This window comes from Pinus tabuliformis, chromosome 1_1 (genome assembly GCF_031772625.1).
Source record: "Pinus tabuliformis cultivar Carrire ecotype Pingquan chromosome 1_1, CPIR1, whole genome shotgun sequence".
NCBI lineage: Eukaryota > Viridiplantae > Streptophyta > Pinopsida > Pinales > Pinaceae > Pinus > Pinus tabuliformis.
Window position 1 is genome coordinate 312,633,980 of NC_142297.1, and position 19,746 is coordinate 312,653,725.

Sequence of the window (19,746 nt, forward strand, 5' to 3'; positions counted from 1 at the left end):
TTTTTATTGACAATATTTCTATAATAAAGTTGATCGAGAACCCAAAGTTTTATGAACGAACTAAGCATATCAATACAAGGTGTCATTTGATTCGACATTATATTGAGGCCAAGCTATTCACTTACCCATTGCTCCACAAACTATTAGATTGAGACATATTCACCAAAGCTCTTCGAAGAGAAAAGTTTGAAAGGTTCTTAATGATGCTTGGACTCACCAACATCCCTTCAAATTAAGGGGGGAATGTTGGCACCTAATCTTTAGGGATTAAGAAAATTGTAAATAATGTGAATAAGAAAATAGAGAAAACCGAAGCACATAATTCCAATACTCTCCCTCTCCTTCCATATATTCATGATTTTCTCTTCATGCATATCATTCATTCCAGAGTTATTAATATTAATTATAATGGTAAATTTGATAATAAATTTATATTGCATTTATAACTTTGTTTTATTGTAATTTCATTTTATAATATATTTGATTGTTAAATAATGAATCCATACATGTGAGGATAGTTTTAGATAGAGGAGGAATGACCTGTTATAGAGTTTTTTGAACCTAACGTTTCGGACTGCGAAGTGAGTCCATCATCAGGGGATGCGACAATAGATAATCTTCAAACCTTAATGATATATCCATGAGCTATGTTTAGGTTATATATATAGGTTATTAAGGAAGGATGTGAGAAATTAGGTCGGACATTTTTTTTTTTTTTTCCTCCTCATTATTATTATTATTATTATTATTATTAATTGATTGATTTATTATTTAATTAGCTAATTAATAAGTTAGATAGGTGGATTAATATTAAAATAATGGTTAATATCATTATTATTAATTATTAATAATAATATTTTAACATTAAATTTCACTAATATTAATACTAATATTTATATAACATTAATAACAATTATACCACTATTAACAATTATACCACTATTAGTTATTACTAGTAATTTTCTTAGAAAAATATTGCTAAGATTAATATTAGTAACATTAATAATATATTTATTAGTAACTATAATAATGTTATATTAATAACAATAATATCAATGTAATAATAATATTCTAGGTAACAATGTTATTAATAATTTTATTAGTAACATTTAATAACATTAATATTAATAAATATTATTATGAATAATAAATAATAATAATAACAACACATTCACATTAATAATAAAAACATATTGATAATAATTAGTTTTCAATATAGTTTTAATTGTTCTTAGTATAGTTCTTAATGGTTTCCAATATATCTTAACCAACACTATTTTTTAGGTTAAACACCTATTACTGAGTATTAACCATGGAGGCCTATCGTAATGGATATGGTTAATCATAGTCAAACCATGGTTAGCCATCAACAACTGTCATGGTAGCAACAGTCAAATCATGGTCAACGATAGACAAACCATAGTCAAATATTGTCAAGTATAGTCAAATTGTATTTAAATAATGACTAACTATAGTCAATTGTGATCAACACAAGTCAAGCCATGTTCAACCATAGTCATAACATCATTAACCATAGTCATTCATAGTCAAAACATGGTGAGCAATGTTTAAACATGATGAACATGAACAACTATAGTCAATAGTGATCAAGCATAGTCAAACAAATGTTAAACATAGCCATGTTCATACATGGTTAAACCATACTCACCCATAGTCAATGTTTAATTAAAATGTTTAATAATATTAATATTATTATGGTGTGATTTAGCATAGTCAAACAAATGTTAAACATAGCCATGTTCATACATAGTTAAACCATACTCACCCATAGTCAATGTTTAATTAAAATGTTTAATAATATTAATATTATTATGGTTCAAAACACATTGGCTTATTAATGTGTGTCAGGCCAGGAGGTAACTCCTCAAAATGAGATTGTATTATTCATTTAGGTTGTTCATTATTATATACATGAGGGAGTGAATGTTGAGTTTCATCTCTCGATGACTCTCCATTTTCTCTATTATTTATTTACATTATTTATAGTTGTTCACCCAATCCCTATGATTAGGTGTCAACAACCCCCCCTCCCCCCCCCGCAATCTGAAGGGATGTTGGTGAGTCCAAGCATCGTTCTGAATCTTTCAAGCTTTTCTCTTCCAAGCGCTTTGGTGAAGATGTCTGCAATCTACTCATTAGTGGAACAATGACGAAGATGGATTGTTTTGGCCTCAACATGATGTCGAATTAGATGATATTTTATATTGATGTGCTTCGTTCGATCATGGAACTTTGGGTTCTTGGCCAACTTTATTGCCGAGGTATTGCCAATCATGAGTGGAGTCAAATGTACTTGTTTTACCTACAAATCTTCGAGATTTTTCCCAAGCCACACTATTTCTTTTGTTGCCTCACTGCTGCCACATCTTCTACCTCTATTGTGGAATCCGTTGGAACTGATTATTTGTGTGATCTCCGGGAGACAGCTCCTGATCCAAGACTAATAGCATAAGCTAAAGTAGATACCCCAGTTTCTTTGTCTCCATCAAAGTCTGAATCAGAGTATCCAATCAAGCTGAAGTCGCCCACCTGTGTATACTTGAGTCCAAAGTCTTGAGTTCCCTTCAAGTACTTTAGAAATCTTTTTGCAGCAGACCAATGTCCCTCACAAGGCTTTTGCATAAACCTGGAGAGGATTCCAACAGCAAACGAAATGTCTGGTCTAGTAGTAGTCAAGTAGTTGAGACTTCCTACAAGCTGTCTATACTTTGTTGCATCCTCAAATTCTTTTCCTTCAATGGATGTGAGCTTTAAGTTTTGTTCCATTGGAGTACTGAGAGGATTGCATTCAACCATGCCAAACCTGTTCAACAAATCTCCAATGTACTTCTTTTGAGAAAGGAATATGGACTTCGAATGTTGAGTTACTTCAATACCAAGATAGTAATGAACATAGCCCAAATCAGTCATTTCAAAACCTTTCCTCATTTCCTTATTTATGGATGCAATGTAGCTCACATTGTTCCCTGTCATCAAAATATCATCTACATATACCACAAGATATACAATTGTTTTGCCAACTTTCTTGACAAACAAAGTTGCATCATCAAGATCATAATGTTTGAAATTGAGTTTTAGAAGATGCTTAGTTAGCTTTTCATACCATGCTCATGGTTCTTGTTTGAGACCATACAAGGATTTCACAAGTTTGCATACTTTATGTTCATGTCCTTTCACAGCAAATCCTTCAGGCTGGGACATAAAAACATTCTCTTTTAGATCTCCATTCAAGAAAGTAGTTTTCACATCCATTTGATGGACTTTCCAATCATTCTAAGCTGCTAGGGAAAAGAGTGTCTAGATGGTAGCCCATTTTGTTGTGGGGGAAAAAGTCTCCTCATAATCAACGCCTTCCTTCTGTGTAAAACTTTTTGCCACAAGCCTGGCTTTGTGCTTGTCAAGTGAGCCATCAGCTTTATACTTGTTCTTGTAGACCCACTTGCGGCCAATTGGTTTGGTTCACAATGGAGGATCAACCAGCTTCCAAGTGCCATTCTTTATTAAGGCATCATACTCCTTTTGCATTTCTTCTTTCCATTCATCATGAGAATCAACTTCTTTGGAGCAAGTTGGTTCAAAATCTGTAGACAAATTCAATTCACAATCATAAGAAACATCCATATCAATAGGTGAATCACAGTCATCTACATCACCTCGATTTTGTCGGGTTGAATTTCTATTTCCTTTCTTTCCAACCTCATTAGGATGAACTCTTTCAAGTGTCTTTGTCAGCCACTTTAAGGGACCTTTTCTGAGATGGTCCAGGATGCTCAGTTGATTGAGTTGGGACTGAACCAATATTAAGTCTCCCAATTCTGTCAATCACATCACTCAAAGTATCATTTATTGTTGGAGTTTCATGCGGGGGAGAGAGTGCTTCAGAAGAAGTTTCCACAGGTTGATCTACTATAGGAATCCCCCCTTCAAGATGTGGAATCTGATTACCAAATTCTTGAAATGATTTTGCATTTGCGAATCTATCCAAGCGATTAAGTTGCCACTCAACAACATTGTTAGCTTTGGATGGTTCAAGAAAGATTACATCTCTAGATACAACAAACTTTTTATTGACTTTGTTATCACAAAATCGTGTACTAAGGGCTGCTACTTAGCAAGATCTCATGTAACTACTTCAAACCAGGCTTTAGACTAAGGCTTAGCCTCCTTAGTCAGAGAGGGCTCTCTCACAGATTTTTGATAGGAATTATTAATAAGAAAAGATGGCTAACTCTTCAAACAGTTTATGAAAGTAAGCTGGTTGGAACAACAAAATAACATTTCTTCTATTGGGCTCATGGAGTCAAACACCTCTGCAGTAAACTATTAACTACTTAATCATGGAAGCCAAGGCATATAATGTTAAACACTCAGAACATTTCTCAAAAGGAACCTCAACTCATAAATATACACAGGAAGTCTGAGCACTAGGTGAATTCAGAGTGATTGCATATTTAGTGAGTTGTAAAACATAAAAGGATAAAAACAAAGCCACATATATTCTGAGCACTTGAACACATGATGAATCTTGGGAAGAAAAAGTAATCTTTATATTACTGTCAAAAGTCTTTTACATAAGCTGATATACAAAACTCTGTTTTTTCATAAATCTCCAACCCTACTTACATCAGAGTTTTCACTATATATAGGAAAACCAAAACTAAAACTACCTTGAGTCTCCTCCTCAAGCATGAGGGGAGAGCTCGATGGTCTATCATTAACTAACCTTATCTATTTCTAAACAAACTTATTAAATACATAAGGTATTGTGCTGTAAATACATAGAGTCCTAATTACATTGAAAGTCCAACTCTATCTCCTCGTATGCATGATGCCTTTCTTGAGCTTTGACACCTGTACATTTCTGTTGTGGCTGAGATATGTTAGAGGAACATTCACTGAACAAGCTGGCCTCGGGTGCTAGCTGTGTAGATGGCTCATTAATTAGTAAAGATGAGTACCCTATTTTCACGGTCCCTGTCTTCCATTCTTCTTTACTATTTAAAGACCACGCTCCAAGCTCTTTAATCCTTCAATAACAACGCATAACACCATATGCCTCATGATCTGGATGCCCTATGGACTGAACAGGTGTACAAACCAAAAATCCAGGTAACCCTACCAGAACCCTAGTAATTCGGTCATAAAGTGCCTTTAAGAAAACTTTAGCAAAAAACAAAATATTTCACTTTTTCTTCAAAACTTACACCTGTCATTGTTTGAATTGCTATGATAGCCTTGTATGATCTCCCTCCTGTCCTCGAGGCATTCCTTTCAAAATTCGCTGACCTCATCCTCAAATTCATTTTTTTTCTTATAAAACAGCATCTACAGTAGTTTCGTAGCGCGCTACGAAACTACTGTTTTTGTCAAAACAAAACATATTTATCTTGAAGCGCTTTCTGCTTAAACTCATGATTTCTTCAGACATTTTGTACAGGTGTTAGGGACCTAAATAATTTCAAAATGATGGAACTTGAACCAAAATTTATCAAAACTTGGAAAGCACCTTTCCTCTTAAGTCAGTGAGCTAGTTTACCTAGCTTCTCCTTCAAACTGCTAACCTCTTTCTTCAAAGCCTTATTTTTTGATCTCAGGCTCATGTTCATCTTTCTTATGAGTTTTGCTTGCTTAAGTGCTGGTACCATCCATGAAAATACATCAGACCTTGAGTCAGCTTTCCCCAGTAGACTTGTGCTACCTTTCAATACAGCCCTTCTATAACTAGCATATCTCACTGCACGTTCTCTAGAAAAACTCTTTATCTGAGCCACTTTTTCCTGGGTTGTTCCTGCCTGGTTCTTGATAGCTATGACATTTCCTCCTTGGCTAATAATAACCTTTTTACTCTTATCTCTACTCTTGGCTGCATGCACTGTTTTAGTCAAAACTTCAAGAAACTCTGTACTAGGCATTTTTATAGCTGCCTCCTCTTTATGCACTTTCTCGGCCTCTTTCATTTGTCTTCTTGTAATTGGCCTCCATGGCTTGAACACATATTCTTCACTAGGCTCCTCAAACCGTAACCTTTTCGAAGCCTTTGACTTCTTCATGCTCTCTGGTGAGGATTGGGTTAAGTCAATGTGCATTGGTTGCACTGGCTGGTCCTGCTCAAACTCTATTGGCTCAATCTGCACTGACTGATCTTGTTCAAGTTCAATTGCCTCAAGTAAATCAGTTAAACTAGCTTTTGACATAGGACTTTCTTCAACAGCAATTGACTTGCCCTTTTCCTTGCTTAACTGACCTCTGGTTTTTACTCTTGATACCTTTTCAACTTCACTTGGTGCAGGTGCATCCTTCTTCTGTTTGACCTTCTCTTTTGATGATGATTGAGGTGTCTCCTTGATCACCAAAGGCTTCACTGGTTTCTTCAACTTGGTTTTGGACTTCTTCTGATCTTTCACCTCCTTTCTGAGCTCAGCAAGAGTAGGTTCTTCAATTGCTTTTTCTCTTTCCCTAACAGGCAATGGAGTAAGGCCTGTCTTGCTCTGAAAGCCAGCCATAAAAATAAAGGAGTCCCAATCTTTACCAATCTTCTGCAAACCATCTAACACTAACAACTTTACCAAACCATGATGAAACAGTGATGTTTCACAGTCATCTTTTTTCAGTTGAATTTTATCACACATTTTACTGAGGCTTCTGAACAAGTAGAAAGGGATATCTATTGATGCTTTGCCTGTGAAATGTAACAAAAGTTTAAAATGATATGAATAAACTTTGTTATACCTCCCTTCGCATGTTAAATATTTTTGGATGCATGTGAGGAGCAAGGCAAAATGTTCCTTCACGTAACTCCTTGGCACAGCTTTTGTGAGATCCTCATTTACATAAGGCTCCTTCAAAAATTCCTTACAGGGGCTCATGTCGAATTTAAAATTTTTGAACCATTCATGTCCACCTCTAGGAATCTCAGTCACATTAGAAATGGCTTCTGGAGATACAGGGAATTCTAGCATTGACACCTTAGAGTTTAAACCAGTAAAATTCAATGCAAAAGCTTTTGTTACCTCTGCGTGCCCTCCTTGCAACTTCTCACAAAACCTCGAGCAACCAACACTTTTAAAAGCTCTTGCCACACCTTCATCTTTTAACGTAATATCAAGCCCCTCCGGTTCTGTTCTTTGACATCTACCGGATCGATGTTCCCTTTTCTCCATTTTACTTTGAAAACTTTCGGACAGAGAACTAACAGCAGCTTCAACTCAGAAGGCAACTTCAAACTTTGGAATGCAGGCTCGCTTGCAATCAGGTCCTTTTAAATGAAAACTTGGGCTCCTTTTCGCTTCAATAATCTTGTCATACAAGCAAATCAATTCACGCACTAATAACAAATATCATGACACTACCATACATCATAAAATCACTTTGAATGATGTTTATGTGCGTGGTTCTGAACCTCATGGCGGAATGATGACTCATAATGACCTGGAGAGAACATCAACTGACAATATATGGACGGACCTAATGACTCATCCCCCCAGATTTGACATTTCAAGAAAACGCGCTGCAAAATCCCCAAATCCCCGATTTCGTAGCGCAGACAGTTAAAAATTAACGAAATGCGCTACGAAATGGCTGATTATTGACACGCTACGAAAAGGCGGAAACATTATTGCGCTGCCAAATTGGCCAATCAGACTGCACTGCGAAACCGCGCAAAGGACCAATGACGCAAACAAGACAAGACATGCCTTAAACAATTATGATGAGGGATGATAAACGTTTTTTGAAAATGACTCACATCAATACCTTTTTAAAACATGATCCCTAAGTAACACACATAGGAACATAACCACTAGACAACTCTTTTTTGAATATGAAATTTTTTTGGACATCATTACATACATTGACTACAATTCTAAGTGATAACAGACTTCATCATAGGGACGGTATACTTTGGAGGTGTTTGAATACCCCTGGAAGATACACTTACGACTCCTTGCACCAAGTTTGTTTCTATGTACCTTTGGTATCAAGGCATAACATGTGGAACCAAAGACCCTGAGATGCTTTACCAAAGGAATGTGTGCATACCACATTTCATAAGGAGTCTTGTTTCTAATAGCATTAGATGGACATCTATTCTTTACATATACAGCACATAGAACTGCATCAGCCCAAAACATCAATTTTACATTCTTGAAAAACATCATGGAGCGCACCATATTTAAGATTGTCCTATTCATTCTTTCAACTACTACGTTCTGTTGGGGATTATAAGGCAAAGTTGTTTAATGTTTGATCCCATGTTGACGAAGATAGTTTTCAAATTCATTTGAAGTGTATTATTTTCCATTATCAGTGCGAATAGAGCCAATATGAGATTTTGCATCATTTTCAATTCATGTATGAAAGTTATTGAATGTTTGAAAAGCATCAGATTTGTTCTTCAATAAATAAACCCAACACATTCTGGTGTAGTCATCAATAAATGTCATCATATATTTATTTCCATTTGTAGAATGAATAGGCATTGGACCACATAAATCTGAATGAATGAGTTCAAGTTTTCTATGTGCTCTGGAATGTGAATCATGAAAAGACTATTTTCTATGATTTCCTAGAATGAAAGCATCACAAAACTTAAGTTTCCTAGGAATTGTAGGCAAACCAGTAGCACCATTTTTCTTCAACAAGCGGAGGTTGTCATAGTTCAAGTGTCCAAATCTAGCATGCCATAATAAACTTGATGGAAAATTACCTTCTTCATAATGAGAATTGTATGAGAAATTTTGTGCACAAGCAGAGGTACCCTACAGCTTGAGAAGCCTTTCTTCTTCTATGTCCGTCATGACAAATGAGTGGTCTGATGCTTTTCTCACCTCAACCTTTCCATCAAACATATGAATGGAGTGTCCTTGCTCGTGGATGTGGACTAAGGACAACAAGTTTCTCCTCAGCTATGAGAGATATAAAACATGATGCAAAAGAAAGTCTGGAAGACTAGGCAATTTAAGCCTAATTGTGCTAAGCCCTGATGGCTTGAGTTTTGATTTGCCTGCAAAGTATACTTCTCCATCAACATTGTCAGTAAATTCTTCAAAAAAATCTCTTCTAAAAGTCATGTGGCAAGTTGCTCCTGAATCAAGCAACCAATCATTTTTCCAAGAAGCAAGTGAAGCATTAAATAAGTCTTCATTTACTCCAATATTACAGTGTGCCACAACATGCGAGTGGATTCAGGTGCTTCACCTTTCTCTTTGTCATTAGTTTTACCTTTGGGTTGGTTTCTTTCCTGCTAAATTCTGTCCCAAGGCAACTTGCATGTGGATGCATAATGTGATCCATCTCTTTTGCAACGTATGTAATGCAAATTTGACTTTTCTCCTTGAGAGTGTTTGCTCCCCTGCCTCTGAAATTTATTCCTCTTCCTCTGGAAGAATATTGAGCAAGATTCTTCTCTCTATGTGCAAGACACACAACCTCTTCAAAAGACTGAGGAGCTGTCTTCTTCCCAAAATCTTTCTCTCTTTCAACAAATGTTTTCACAAGGGAGTCAAAGGTAATATCTTTGAGGTTTCCATTTGCTTGCAATGACTCAAGATAATTTTAGTAAGTGGGATAAAGTGCCTTGAGAAAAGCTATCAGAGGAATGTCTAGTTCAACATTAGTGACTTTGATATCATGCATAATAGATTTTACTTCTGATGCAAGAGCAAGAGGATCATCATTTTGCAATTCAAGGCTGAACAATTTTTTCATGAGTTGAACAACTTCAAGTGCAAAGTGTGAGTCATAGAGTTCCTTCATTTTTTGTAAGGCTTCGAAAGCATTTGAAGATGGCGAAATATGGTGACTCACCTCTTCATTTATTGATGCTGTAATCAATACATAAGCCTTGCTATTCTTATTTTCCCAAATGGCAAATTCCTTGTTTGGGGTAGGTTGTTCTGGCTCTTTGTCTCCATCTCCAACACACACTCCTTTCCACAGCTCATTAAAAATGAGAGTTTGTTTGATTTTCCGAGACCACTCAGGACAATTTTCCTTCCCATTGAGGAACACTACCACAATAGATATTAATGAGCGCATTTTTAAAAAATTGTGAACTATAAAAAGATATACTTATGCTGCCAATATATAAAATATTTTCACTTTTGGTATTAACGAAAAAAAAACTGCACTGTAATAGCAATATTCTTAAGAAAAAAGTGCAATTCTAATCAAGAATGCAATTTTGGTCAAAATTGCATTACTAATAAAAATGCAATTCTGGTAAAAAAAATCATCTTCGAGCATGGCTTTAAAGGACTCCATCTTCTGTGGCTTTAAAGGACTCCATTTGCTTTATTTAAAAATAAAGAAGAAGTAGCTTAGAGGTTCTCTTCAAAACCCCATAAATGAAGAATGGAGATGCCTGAGCGTGTTTTCCTCCTCGAACCTCTCGCAGGACTAATACTGGGCATGCAACGCATTCTACTGCGATACTGGAGAGCAGAATATTGGCACTGTAGTGTATTGGAGGGAGGGAGGGAGCAGTGTATGTATGGGCGTGAGAGTATGAGTGCTGCAAACAAGCTATAATGGAACGTTGCTTATTAGGAAACGTTATTGTTTAGTCTTGAACCCCCGGAGAATAGCAACACAGTCTAGTCTTGAACGCTCGGAGAATAGTGAAAGCAAGGAAAAAGGATGGCGCAGAGATGGCGGTTTTAGAAATAATTGGAGTAGCATTAATAATGAAAAAAATTGAAAGTAGCGTTGAAAAGAGTGAGACTCTAACCACAATGGCAGTGGAAGCGTTTTAAATGAATACCATGTTATACCTTTGGAGATGCTGGGAGCCAATGTTGCTGTTAACCTATGCGATATCACCAAATATGCACTCATCGCACCATAGTAAAACCAAAGGTGTTAGTTATGCAATATGGGTAGAACATAGGAAGAATAGGTAAATAGGCAGAAAGGGAGTTATAAGGGCAGGAATGCTAAAAATAGAGCTGGCTCTAATACCATGTCAGGCGAGGAGGTAACTCCTCAAAATGAGAATGTATTATTCATTTAGGTTGTTCATTACTATATACATGAGGGAGTGAATGTTGAGTTTCATCTCCCGATGACTCTCCATTTTCTCTATTATTTATTTACACTATTTACAGTTGTTAACCCAATCCCTATGATTAGGTGTCAATAATGTGGTTAAATATGTTTGACAAAACAAAACTCTTCAAGATTAGTCAAACATAATCACTTATTATTATTATTTATTTATATTAATAGTCAAGCATAGTCAACCACATTAGCCAATCATAGTTAAAAAAAGTCAATCTTGGTCACTCATAATTGTCCTCAATATTTAAATAGTTGACCATGATAGGACCGAACGACTCCTTCTCTCTGTTCGTTCAATATTATCAAAGGGATTCATTTGAAGGATGGAATTACTGATCAATCATATGTTATGCTCCTCAATCTTGTTAAAAAAACAAAGGGGTACTAATGAGTATGGTTGGGGAAATTGGGAAAACATGGTACTCCATTTGTTAATGATAATGAGTCACTCTAGAACACAACACTTTTCCACTTCATCTCCATGGTTGTTGGGTTGGGTAATTTTCTTATATTTCAGTTCATCATACCTTCATAGAACTTCCATTTCGATTTTGGGTCAATGTTGCCAACTCCATTTCATTGTTGTCGGTATGTTCAAGAGAAGTCATTCAACTTATATGTTTTTCAATAGTCTTAAGCCTTCATTCCATGTTTTCATTTCCTGATCCAGTTCCATATCAACATCATTTTAACCATTTTGTCTCAATCATGATACCTATTTCATGTCGTTGATGGGGGATACATTAAGGCCCTCCTGCGATGGGTCGCTTCCTATCGACATCAACACATTATCTAGGAAGTTTACTTGGAAACACCCATCGGTACCTTGGTTCTTGCATACATCAATGGCAATTTTCCTCACTCTTGACGATAGGTTTACATCATTGGCCTTCGACCAAAATATTCTGTGTGGTGTTCGACATCAACTCATTTATTCACACCATACAGATTGTACTTAAGTACCTTGAGAGCCATTAACATCATCGGTGGTTTCTCTCGCATATGTTAATAACTTACATCATTGATTGGTAATCAGATGGTGTCTACCATGTTCAACCTCAACTAATTGATTCATATGATTAGACTTGTACATTTGTTGGTCGTGTGAATGAGGTAGAAGACCCCAAATCTAGTTTCTGCCATCCGAGTTGCGATTTCAAGATTATACAAGATCACTATGTATGATGGCTATGATCATATTAATAGTCATCTAGTCATGGGTCCACCATCAGTCATCAGTGGACATGTATTTTGATCATTATACATGTAATGTTAGCTTATGTGATGAGTATGGGTATGCCTCCCTCAGAAAAAGGATGTCATGATGTAAATGTATTGTAACAAAATACGATCTCGTCAGTTGTTCTTGATCCTGACTTGTCACAAGGTAAATCACTTCAGTTATTAGACACCATCTCTTACTTTTCACTTTAGGGGGAACTGTGTATAGGCTATTTCATCTCATCTGATCAATCATCATCTAAAATGAATCACTCACATCCTTTTCCCCCTTTACATCATCATTTCACAAAGCCCTCTGCATGACTCTATCATTCCCCAGAGTTTCTGCCCTAAACTACGTCATATGAGCCAATTTTAGGACCAACACACCCTGGCCTCTTGCTGGACAAAATTCACCTACAGGCTTCTCCACTGTGGCTTGCGTTGATCACCTACATGTTGTTTTCCTTTGCACCTGTGTTGATTCTAGAAATTCGGGAAAAAGAGAGAGAATCTCAAAGCTTCCATTTCCATAAGCTTCCAGGATCTATTGTAACCATTTACCTCAGATAAAAATTTCGAATCCTATCCTATCCTACCTTGGAGTTTCCATCCCTTATCCTTAGATATCATCCTCCCAACAAGAATGGATCTTAACCCCAATATTGGTAAAATGATAAGCACTCTCAACTTACCTCACTCCTTTATATATTTGCATCATTCTATATGCAAGGGTTGGCATTTGGAGAGTGATTCTACCTTTATGTTGTTGTTGTGAGAGTTATCCTTTCATGCATTTTGGGTGATTGGAGGTGCACTTTGTGACAAAGGAAGGACAAGTCAAAAACTTGGAGGAGATTTTCTACAAGATCAACACCTATTTATGGTTGTAAGTCACTCCATTTATATCAATACAAGAGTTCTTTGTTTTCCTATCTATGATGTCATTATTTCATATATTTCAATACCATGTTGATCTGTTGAATAAAGTAGATAGATGATGCTACATAGATCTTGTGGTTTCTTGGCTTGTGTTGTCTAGCAATGTAGGTTGTAATTTTGGTAGCTGGAGCTAGGATTAGAGCCTTCAAGCCAAAGAAGGATCAAAACATATGACATATTCCAAGTAGGTTTCATCCCCTCATTTAATTAATTTAAGGAAAACATTGGGTCCTTTGTCATTCTGTTGTTCTAGGTTAACCACCACACCTAAGGGAGATATTTCTGTCTGTAGTCATAAATCTTGAATAACACCATGCAAAAAAAATAATAAGCCTAACAAAAAGTCTTGGAAATAAGTGAAAATTATGATGTTATCTCAGAAGATGTGCTCTCCCAAACTGTCGCCAGTATCATCAATAACTTAACCTTTTTAGACTCCTTGAAAATAAAATTCCATAGCTGAGCCATCTTAATCTTAATTTCATCTGAAATAGTAAGATATACATTAGAAACGCCAAACCTCCCACTTGCAACTTGTTTGATTTCACTTCATTTACCATTCATTGAGTCATCTGGGAGTGGTCCTAACCATGATGGATTCTCTCCTCCTTCACATGAGGCACATAAACCAAAGCATAAATAAATATTAATATTGATGGTGCATGAATTAAGAAATTGGTCTATGGTATCTTTCAATGTCTTTTTTTCATAAGTAAAAACACATGTAGGATTTCTTATTCTTATTAGTTGTTGGAAAATTTTTGCTTATCCTAATATTGTTCCAAAAGATAGATGAAGATGCAAACCTGTATTAGATTTTCCTCCAATTTTATTGATTTCAATAGCCAAAGTTGTATGAGCCTCCAGTGAAAATGAACCATAACAAATAACATCTGTGCAGAATCACTTCACAATCTCACTAGTAGGTTTAAATTCCTCTAAAGGACTCTTCCTACCTGGTACTTAAATTTAAGCATCCCTCGCAAATTCCAATGTTTGTTTAAATCCTGAATTATTAGTCTTTTGTTCCTTGATTTTTTTGTAATTCTTAGGAAATTACAAGAGGGGGAAAATATCACAAGTGGGAGTGTAACATGACGAGTGGACCTTAAGATATTACCATGTTTGGTGGAATACTGGAAAACCTGAACTGCACTATGACCTGAGGCTGCATTGCTCACCAAAAATATGCAGAAATTGCCCAGCTGACTGCACTACACTGTCTGTAGAAATTGTGCAATCATGTGAGTTGAGCCCTTGCTGCCTGTAACTGCATTGTTCCAAGGAATTGCATAGATTTGGCTGGCATGCCCTCTTGTTGACTTTCCCTGCTCTCCCTCTGAGAATTGCGTAGATATGACTGGCATGCCCCATGTTGGCTTGTCTTGCTCTCCCTTTGAAAATTGTGTACTTTTGACTGGAAACCTCCCTGCTACCCCACTCTGCACTCATCCCATAAACTACTTGTCAAACACTATCCCTCAGAAATGCGTAGTGATGACCAACAACTCCCTGTAACCCGATCCAACCATGCTTTGATAAACTGCGCAGAAATGTCTGCTAGTGCCTCCTTCTACCTGCTTTGTCTGCCTCGAAGAACCTGCACAGATTCCCACCTAGACTCTCGGATGATTTTCCCAGTCCTCATCTTGAAAACTGCACAGAATTTCCTTGCAGTTCCTCCTGACACCCTACCTTGTCTTCCTCCCAGGAACAACATAATTCTGCTTCCCAACTAGGTTCTACCTCGCAACTATCATTGCTATCCCAGATTGCACAAATCTTCCTCCCAGTGACATCTGCGTAGTTTTTCCTGACAATGCTTTGAAGCCTCACACCTTGGCCTAAGTTGTGTTCTGTGCAGTTTTAGTGCCTTGTCCCTCTCCTTGACACCTGCACTGAAATGGAAAACAATGCATGATGTTAGACTAGGAGATTTCTAGATTGATGTCGGCTCATCATGAGCAATTGCAGGAAAAGGTACATTGATTAAACATGGTAGGACAACAAATGGGATGAAGAAGGAGCGCATGCTAGAAGACTTGCTCGCAGTTGAACGAATGCACGAAGTACATCGAACAATAAGCGAAAGAGACACATACACGAGCACCATCAAGCAAGACCAAGACCATCAAAGACCCTGCACACTTTGCTATGCAGATGTGAAGACATGTTACATTGAGAGCACACCCATCACTCAATAGCATAGTAGCTCAACACAAACACCACAGTCAGCCAGTACATGTCAACAACGTCATGTCGAGTTGTGTCATGAGTTGTCTCGGCCACATCACTATTATGGGCCATACTCGCTGTAATAAAATGTAATGTAATGTAAAAGTCCAAGAGACGCACATATTACGTTGAAGAGTCATGTTAGTTGAAAAGACATAGGAAGCCAAACAATCATGAGGGAAGTCGAAGGGTCACAAGGGTCAGTTATCCCCCTTGGCTATATATACCCCCTCATCGTATGAGCAAAGGAAATTTCACCTTGGCTCCTCCCACATAGCCTTGAGAGTCTGTAGTTTGTTCTTTGAGGAGTGAGGAGTGGCTCCAATGTCCCACTACTGGGGCCAGTGATGTATGGTGTACGTATATGTCTTGGAACTTTTTCTTAATTCAGAATCCTATCTCACGCGATCATGTTTTCACAAATTTTTTATATCCATTTGTAAGACTATTCTTAAATGTTTGTAATGCATGTTTGCTTAACCTGTACTAAGATAGTTGAGCTACTTTGGTTATTTTAGTACTTACATTGTTGATGATGTGTTGTATTATTTATCACTGTTGTCTCGTCTGTGTGGGCTACTCCATCAGACACTAGACAAACAATCCTTGTGTTTTCTTGATTTTAACTACCGTCACCCCCGTGTGGACCACTCCATTGGAGAGTGTATATTTTTTCCCTTGAACTTTGGTTTTCATGACTGCTGCATCCAATGTGGACTATTCCCCTTGGTGTTAGACAAATCCTTGTTGTTTATGGAAGCATGCTGCCCTAGGGAGATCTCTTCGGATTTTTTAGGTTTGTTTGAAATATTCACCTTTATGGTAGGTGAAATTTTGGACATGTTCCCTTCCTCGAATGCATCAAGTGCTGGGATGGGATTTTTGAACCAATCTACTTTCCCTGGTGGGAGAAAGTCTTTTGATTCAATGGTGCAAATGTTGTGGGTTTGTACACTGTTGGGAACAATTTTTATTTTTATTTTTTTCGGGTAAAAAAACCGACTGATGGTGCATGGCATCCCAAGGATATTCAAGTTCTATCATGGCTTCGAGAATATCTTCGTCTTAATGAAAAATATTATCCAAATTTGACTTGGGGCGTTCCAGGTCTTGAATCTGAGATGTGATCTTGGTTGTGTTGGTGGATAAGCAAGAATATGATTCATTGGTTGAGGTCGTAGTACCCAGAGAGGTTGATAAAGTGCAGATTGTACCTTCGAAGTTGGTACCACTGTTGAGGTGGATTTTGCGGTCTTGACACCAAAAAATGATGACTAGACAACATGAATCGTGGTTCCTGCAGATGAGGAAATAAATCGTATATGGTGTTGTGTGTCATCAGCATTGGGTGGTGGCAGAATCTCAGTTATGGGAGTCTGTGACTATCTGGGAGGAAGCTCTTGCATTCTTGTTGGTGTACAAGGGGAAAGAATGGCTTCTTCCATAAGATTTTGTTTTTGAATGCTAAGATGTCGAAATGTATGTAACATAGGGAATGCCTTATTTCTATGAGTCGTATTAGTACAGATTCTACATACCTACCTCATAGTACAGGTTTTTGATGCCTCGCTACCTTATGGAAAATAAGATTTGTATTGGTGGTGGTAGGGGGGATAAGATGACATGGATATTGCTTTGTTTTTGGTTTTCGTTTCTCCTCAAACACACACAGAACGGACCCTGATGCTTCATTCTCGGTGGGTGGAAATTGATTTGATGGTTCGGTCTCTACTTTGGCCAAATCATAATTCTATGCGATAAATCGCCACATGAATCCTAACAATGGACAGAATTGAGAAATATGGGGACAACGTCGAACGTGATGGTTTCTTGCACAAATTTGGAAAGTGTGATGTTTGTACCTTGATTTAATTGGTTGGGTGACATTGGGAACATGATATAATCGATTGAATTCCCATAGCTCAGGGAATTAGTTAATTAAATGTTTTGGTGTGTTGCATAGAGCACAAGTAGGTAATGGTGTGGCATATGTTTGTTGAGATCACCTCTGATCATGGTTGGAGGTTGATGGACCTGTCGAAGGAGAGGAGAAAGAAGATTCTTCTCTTATGACGTAAAAGATATTTTTGGAACCATCCTCTATCGAGAGTAATGGGGAATTGGATTGGGTGAGTGCAACTAACGCATCCTGGTATCAAGGAACTTCGGGGAAACGATGGGTATAATTATCGTACTCTGCACAGATGGCACATGTGTGATTGGTGCATAATGCTTTAAGATGTGTGGGTGTGTTCTTCTTCCTCATAAGGGGAGGAGGGTTTACAGGATCTTTTGGGGCATGTAGCAGAGCTTTAAGCTCTTTTAATTCACGACACTCATTGGTGGGGTGCCTTATGGTTTCACACAAGGCGTAGGGTTGAGGGACCCTAGAGGAGGGAGCGTTTGGGGCTTCTGCCTTTTTACCTTTTTTTATAATCCTTTGGTTTTACCTTAGCTAGTATTGGTATCGACACTGCTTGTGGCATAGGTGCTACCTAGGTATGTGATGTATGGGGTTTCATATTATCCTCAAGAGGAATAGGGACTACCCCTATTGCAATGTAACCTTTTCTAGTTGGCGTGGCCCTGGGGGCCAAATACCAGACTGGTATTATGAGGGCTATGCTAGGAATGAGAGTGTTGCGATGCCTTACCCCATATCTCAAAATAGTTTGGTTGATATCAATTCTATCACCCTTCTTCCTCACTATTAATAAGCACTATGCCACTATATCACCACTTTTTGTGCCATTGTTTCACCATTGAGACTATTGATTTTTTTTTGAATTCCACACCTATATAGCATCAAGGAGTAATAGATAAGAGATGGGGGGAGGATATAATAGAAGGGAACCCTCAGACACCAGGAGAATCCACAAACACCCTCTTATAGTTGACATCTTCAGAAACCACCAGTGGTTGGGTTTCTTTGAGCTGCTAAAGGGGTACGATGATGATCTTTCCCATGAATTTTCCATGGAATTACACTCTAAAGAGGAAGAAAGTGCCACAACTATTTTCAAAGGGTTAGCCATCTTTCTTAGTCCTGAAACCATCAACCAAGTGACCACGTTGCCTCTAAGAGTTAGATGATGCAAAGAAGAGAAGCAAGTGAGTGTCACATTTAGGAAAAACTTCTTCATTTCAAAAGAGAAGCCTGTAAAAGACACGAATGGAGTGAGAAGAGAAATTTTGCCTTACCCTTGGGATGAGGTAGCTTACCATATACTTAAATATATATCTTGTGAAGGGAAATTAAGTGTGGTTTATACCTACCACTTCAGGCTACTCTAGGAGGTGATATTCAAGGCAGAATTAACCCTTTCTCAAAGACTTAGTGTCCCTCATTTCCCTCTGCAGTCAATCATGGATATGAGTGAGAAGGAAAGGGAAGGAAAACACCTGCATTTATTTCACCATGGCCTCATGAAATTGATAGTGGTAGATGATCTGGACCACTTGAGAATCCCTATCATATGGAACAAATTTGTGGACATGGATAGGGAGATTTTCATAGAAACACAAGTCCTCACACCATGAGAGACTCCAACCTCTAGTGTTAGAGGAAGAGAAGGAAAAGAAAATGAATAAGAAGGATAAAAGACAGAGGGGGAAGAGACAACAAGAACAAAAGAAGAAGAAAGAAAAACAGAGGAAAAAGAGGCAGTAAAGACTGAGGAAGGAGAAGTAGAGATGAAAGGAGAAGAGGAGGAGAAGAAATGAGATGAAGGAATAAGCCCCGAGGAGACTTCTCCACTCCAAGGAGCAGAAGACACTGAATAGGAAGTAGTTTCAACCTTAGCTACACTGGGCACTCCTGTTAAGCCCAAGAGGTAGCAATCAAGACCAAGTCAAATGTATTTCAGAATCGGAACGAGCACTAGAATTAGACAAGGGAAGCCACAAACTCCTACAAGGGTTCCTATAATTATTTATGAGTCATCCATAACATCTGTGGGTAGCCCTACCACTAGGTATGTCACCTTTAATAAGCCAAGGACATAATATCCTTTTGAGGAAGAGGAAAAAGAAAAGCTATAGGAGGATATGGGTTTGCTACAAGAGAGACATGGTTTGCTACAGGAGGGGCAGAGTCTGCTACATGTGGGACATGGGAAGCTACAGGAGCACAAGAAACATTCACAAGTGGAAGCCACCACCTCAAAGACCATTGAAAAATACCTACAAGAGCTCCAAGAACCTATCCCACAACCTAGCTTGAGCTCCTACTCCAAATTCATTGAAGGAGGAAGGATTATCCCTGAAAAAATT